Source organism: Mustela nigripes, chromosome 5, assembly GCF_022355385.1.
Source record: "Mustela nigripes isolate SB6536 chromosome 5, MUSNIG.SB6536, whole genome shotgun sequence".
Classification (NCBI taxonomy): domain Eukaryota; kingdom Metazoa; phylum Chordata; class Mammalia; order Carnivora; family Mustelidae; genus Mustela; species Mustela nigripes.
Window position 1 is genome coordinate 29,207,482 of NC_081561.1, and position 6,167 is coordinate 29,213,648.

The window sequence follows — 6,167 nt, forward strand, 5'->3', positions numbered from 1 at the left end:
CCCTCTGGAGGAGAAGGGACAGCCACTACTTGTTTTGGGAAGGAGGTCAATGTATGAGAGGAGGATGAGGTGTTTCTGGAAACCTTGAGATGGTGGGCCTTGAAAGAATCTGGAGCTCTATATTCCTCTGGAAAATAAGGCACCCCATTCAGGACCTGGAATGATCAGGTATGTCAAATAATTTTGAGAAAAATGTTTCTTTCCACTCCCCATTAGGTTCCTATAATCAGTGGGTAAACAAGGAGTCGGGGTAAAAAGCAAAGTAAATGATTGATCATGCATGAGGTTACGTGATGTGAAAATGTCCTTAGTATGGAATAAAACATGACGTGCAGCTAAGGTCATAATGCAACTAATACAATATAGTTCTGCATATGCTTTCAAGACTAGTCCATAAACCAGGTGTCTGGCTTCAGTTGTTTAAAACTTTGTCATCTCTTTCCCACTTATTTTTAGGTCTACTCAGTTTCCTCTTGTTCGTTTTTACCTTCATACCAGTGTGTTCAGAGAAGTTGCTGATATGGTTTCAATCTTCTTAATTTTGTTAAGATTTCTGTGTTCCATCAGGGGATCTATCCTGGAGAATGTTCAAGGTACACGTGAGAAGAATATGCATTCCTCTGCAGCTGGACAGAATGTTCTGTAAACGTCTGTCATTTTTTTTTTTTTTTCTGAAGTGTGGTTACGTTCTGTTTCCTTGCTGATTCTGCATCTGGATGATAAATCCACTGTGGACCGTCGGGTATTGAGTTCCCCTGCTATTATTGGATTATTGTCTATCTCTCCCTCTCTCCCTTAAGATCTGTATTTGTTTAATGTATTTCAATTCTCAGTTATTGAGAGCACATCTATTTAAAACTGTTATATCTTCTTTTTGGCTTGAAGTCTATCTTGTCTGACATACACATGGCTACACCTTCTTTCTTTCGGTACCATTCGCTTGGGTTATCCACATCCGTTGCTTCACTATAAACCTACGTTTGTCCTTACAGCTAAAATGGCCCTTCTGAAAGCATCACATACTTGGGTCTATGTTTTCAATTTATCAAGGAACTCTCCATCATTTGATTGGTAAAGTCAACCCACTAACATTTACGTGATTATTGATACATAAGGACTTTACACATTTTATCTTTTCTTTTCTGATTGTTTTGTATCTTTATTGTTTCTTCTTCTTTGTGTTTCTGTCTAGTTTTATCAGTTGCTGGTTTTCCATGATGATTCCCTCAGTTTGCCCCTTTTTAAGGTTCTCTCTGCTCTAGATATTGTTTTGTCTTACCCTGACAAACTGTATAAACTGTCTCATAGATTAAATGGTGCTTTTCCTGCTGTTGGCAACTTTTCTTCATTTGCGTACATGGCTGTTCTCATTTTCCTCTTTCCCTTTGACATTTTTGCTGTCACAAACTCTTTTCCTGGTATGGGTTTGTTACCAACTGTAGTAGCTCTAGTTATTTTTAATAACTTTAGCCATTGCTGTTATCATTAAGTGTTTAATGCCTTATTCTAAAATAAGGTTACAGTTTCTGACTCTGTCTGCCAGCTTACTCAGAGTCTCTGTACCGTCATCTTTTCATTACAGTATTAAAATTCTGCTCAATATGTCTTGGAGGCAGGACTAGTGGTGGTGAATTCCCTCCCGTTTTCTTTGTCTGGGAAATTCTTTATTTCTCCTTCATGTCTGAAAGATAAATCCTGGATACAGATTTTTTGTCTGGCAATATTTATTTGTTAATGCTATGAGTATGTCATAGACTCTCTCTGGGTCTACAGAGTTTCTGCTGAGAAATCTGCTAATGATCTCTCCTAAGGGGGCTTTTTTTTACGTTACTTTCTTTTATACTTTCAAGATTCCTTCTTTATCTTTGACATATGACTGTGTCATCAGAAAGTGTCTTGGAGATAACATTTTTGTATTGAGATAATAAGGTAATCTATTAACTTCACAGACTTCTATATCCAGTTCTTTCCCCAGGATTGGGAAGTTCTGTGACAATACTTTTGTAATAACAGCTCTGCCCCTCTTCTTCTCTTCTCCTTTTGATATACCCACTATTCTTAACTGGCTCTCCTAATGGAAATTGGTAGCTCTCGCAGGATTTCTTCATTTTCTAAGCTTGTTTTTCTTTAAAGTAATCTCTACATGCAATATTGGGCTCCGGGTCACAATCCAAAGATCAACAGTCAGATGCTCCACTATCTGAAGCAGCCAGGCACCCCATGGTATCTTCACTTTAAAAAATAATAACAAACCTTAGTTCTCTTCACTTCTACCTGAATCATTTCTAGATTCCACCTTTCAGATCATGTATTTTCCCTTCCACCTGATCTGCTCTATTTCCAGTGTTTCTAATGCATTCTTCATCTCATTTATTGAGTTCAGCTTCCGAATTTTGGTTTGGTGCTTTTTGAAAATTCAGTCTCTTAGGTAAAGTACTCCTTCTACCCATTCATTTTATCACTGAGTTCAATGAATTGCCTGATTCTCTTGTATCTTGTTGAATTCTGTTCTGGCCGTTATTTTGAATTCTCTATTACTTAGATCACAGTCTTCTGTAAATGTAGGTTTGGTGGCTGGAGAACTGTCATTTCCTTTTAACAAAACCATATTACCGTGGTTTTTCATGCTGTTTAATGACATTTTCCTCTGCCAAATAGTTTGAAGTAGTCAACACCTGTTGTGTGTAGGTAAAAATTTGTTAACTTTGATTCTAACAGTTCATGGGTGGGAGGTTAGAGGCCCTTCTTTAGTATTACAGCAGGTGGCAGAAGAGCACAAGTTTTGCTTTCTCTTACCAGAGTAGCCCAGGTGGCTGTATAGACCAGGCTCAAAGAAAAAAAAAAGGATACAGGCAACTCTGTGGGGGGCATATGTTCTAAGTCCCTTGGGTTTGGGGTATGCCCCACACTCCAGGAGGAGGATCCTCAAGTTCATAAGTCCCATGGTCCCACAGAGCTGGGAGCTCTCTTGCTGAACTCTCAGGGCAGACAGTGAATAAAGTGTTTCTTCTTCTCTACCTCCTTTTTACCTTGCCTTTTCCTTTCCCCCACTGTACCCTCCTGGTCACAGATGTCATAGCTCAGAGGACCCTGCTCTGTGGCTTCACAGCTTTGGGGTCCTCCAGTCATATCCCAAAGGACCAAGTTTTCTTTCACTCACCCCTTTCCATCCCCACCATCTTGACCCAAGGTGAGCACTACCATCACTGTAAAAGCCAGGATAACAGGCCCCACCAAGCTGCCTGGGCTCTAGTATCCCTGAAGACCAATCCACACCCCTCTGATGTAAACATGGTGGATCTCTTTGGTGTCTCATGTGCTGTGCAGAGGAACCTTTGTTGGGTTTTGGAATCCTATTAGTTGTAAACAGAAAGTGGGAGACAAATGGAAGGACTCATTCAACAATGATGCTGACCTCACTTCTCCCAAGAATGATGGTTTTAACCATTCTTTCTGGAATTACATAGACAGCTGTTCCACTAGTTTCAAAAGATTCCTCTTTTAGGCAAAGAATCTATACTCAGAAAACTATAAAGTACTCATGAAAGAAATTGAGGAAGACACAAAGAAATGATAACTGACTCTCTCTGCTTGACTTATTTCACTCAGCATAATCTCTTTCAGTCCCGTCCATGTTGCTAAAAAAAGTTGGGTGTCCGTCCTTTCTGATGGAGGCATAATACTCCATAGTGTATATGGACCACATCTTCCTTATCCATTCGTCCATTGAAGGGCATCTTGGTCCTTTCCATAGTTTCGTGACCATGGCCATTGCTGCTATAAACATTGGGGTACAGATGGCCCTTCTTTTCACTCCATCTGTATCTTTGGGGTAAATACCCAGGAGTGCAATGGCAGGGTCATAAGGAACTTCTATTTTTAATTTCTTGAGGAATCTCCACACTGTTCTGCAAAGAGTCTGCACCAACTTGCATCTCCACCAACAGTGGAAGAGGGTTCCCCTTTCTCCACATCCCCCAGCATATGTTGTTTCCTGTCTTGCTAATTTTGACCATTCTAACTGGTGTAAGTTGATATCTCAATGTGGTTTTAATTTGAATCTCCCTGAGGGCTAGGGATGATGAACACTTTTTCATGTGTCTGATAGCCATTTGTATGTCTTCACTGGAGAAGTGTCTGTTCGGATCTTCTGCCTATTTTTTGATATGATTGTCTGTTTTTTGTGCATTGAATTTCAGGAGTTCTTTATAGATCCTGGATATCAATCTTTTGTCTGTACTGTCATTTGCAAATATCTTCTCCCATTCCGTGGGTTGCCTCTTTGTTTTCTTGACTGTTTCCTTTGCTGTACAGAAGCTTTTAATGTTGATGAAGTCCCAAAAGTTCATCTTTGTTTTTGTTTCCTTTGCCTTTGGAGACATATCTTGAAAGAAGTTGCTGTGACTGGTATCGAAGAGATTACTGCCTAGTTCTCCTGTAGGATTCTGATGGATTCCTGTCTCACATTGAGTTCTTTTATCCATTTTGAGTTTATCTTTGTGTACGGTGTAATAGAATGGTTGAGTTTCATTCTTCTACATATAGCTGCCCAGGTTTCCCAGCACCATTTATTGAAGAGCTTGTCTTTTTTTCCACGGTATATTTTTTCCTGTTTTGTCAAAGATTATTTGACCATAGAGTTGAGGGTCTATATCTGGGCTCTCTACTCTGTTCCACTGGTCTATGTGTCTGTTTTTATGCCAGTACCATGCTGTCTTGGAAATATAGAGACAATGTACAGAAAGAAAGTCTTCCTTGACTTCTTAAGTCTTTTTCTACTTTCATTTTTCTTGACAATTTATCAATATTTTCTGCCTTTTTTGCTTCCTTTCACTGTATTAATTTAATTTTTGTGTGTATATAAGTTTTGCTTCCTTTCCAATTTTGGGATTGAGTGCCTTCTAACAAATAGATTAAAATGCACCCAGGACAAGTAGATCACCCCTTTTTTCCATCTGGGAAATTATATTGTCTCTTCTTCCTCTCTCTTTTTTTTCCTTTATTTCTTCTTCTTTTCTTTTTGGATTTGACTTCTTTGCATTTATCTGGTGTGTATTTCACAGGGATCATGGTTGATGTTTTTGATTGATTTCACTTGTTCATCCATTCTTCTCTGAACAAAATGACTAAAAGTGGGAATTCACAACAAAAGAAAGAACCAGGGTTAATGCTGTCATGGATCTAATCAATATGGATATAAGTAAAGTGTTGGAGATGGAATTCAGGATAATAATGATAAAGTTACTAACTGGGCCTGAAAAAAGTTTAAAAGACAGTTGACAGTCTCTTTAGTGCCAATATGAAACCCAAACAGTTCTAAATTTAAAATGCTTTAACTAAGATGTAGACTAAACTGGATATTTGAACAGCAATGGTAAATGAGGCAGAAGAGAGAGTAAGTGACATAGAAGACAAGTTGATGGAAAGGAAAGAAGTTGAGGAAAAGAGAGAACAACAAGTAATGGACCATTAGGGGAGACTTTGAGAAATCAGCAATGTCATCAAATGAAACAATATTAGAATTTTGGGGGTCCCTGAGAGAGAAGAAAGAGAAATTGAGGGCCAAAAGGTATATTTAGCAAATCATAGCTGAGGTCTTCCCAAATCTGGGGAAGGAAAGAGGTATTCAAGTCTAAGAGGTAGAGAGGACACTCCCAAAATCAATAAAAATAGATCCACACCACAACATGTAATAGTGAAGCTTGCAAATTTCAGAGATGAAAGCAAAATAATGAAAGCAGCTCAAGACAACAGGTTCTTAACCTACAATATTAGAAACACTAGGCTGGCAACAAATAAAATACGCGTTCTTCTGAAGCACGCATTGAACATTCTCCAAACAGATCACATCCCACATCACCAATCAAGTCTCAAGCAATACCAAAAGACTGGGATAACTCTCTGCATGTTTTCAGACAACAGTGATCTTGAATTCAATCACAGGAGGAAATTTGGAAGGTAATCAAACACTTGGAGGTTAAAGAGCATCCTATTAAAAAATGAAGGGTCAACCAGGAAATTAAAGAACTTTAAAAATTTATGAAAACTAATGAGAATGAAAACACACTGTTCAAACCTTTGGGAAATAGCAAAAGCTGTCTTAAGAGGGAGCTGTATTTCACACAACAAAGGCAGTCCTGAGAGGAAAATATATAGCGGTACAAGCC

The 6,167-nt window shown here is 38.6% G+C and overlaps 1 pseudogene; it reads right to left on the minus strand.

Moving 5' to 3' along the window:
* Positions 1–5,244: 5,244 nt before the first annotated feature.
* LOC132018585 (CREB-regulated transcription coactivator 2-like) overlaps positions 5,245–6,167 on the minus strand; it is a 19,510-nt pseudogene continuing 18,587 nt past the window's right edge.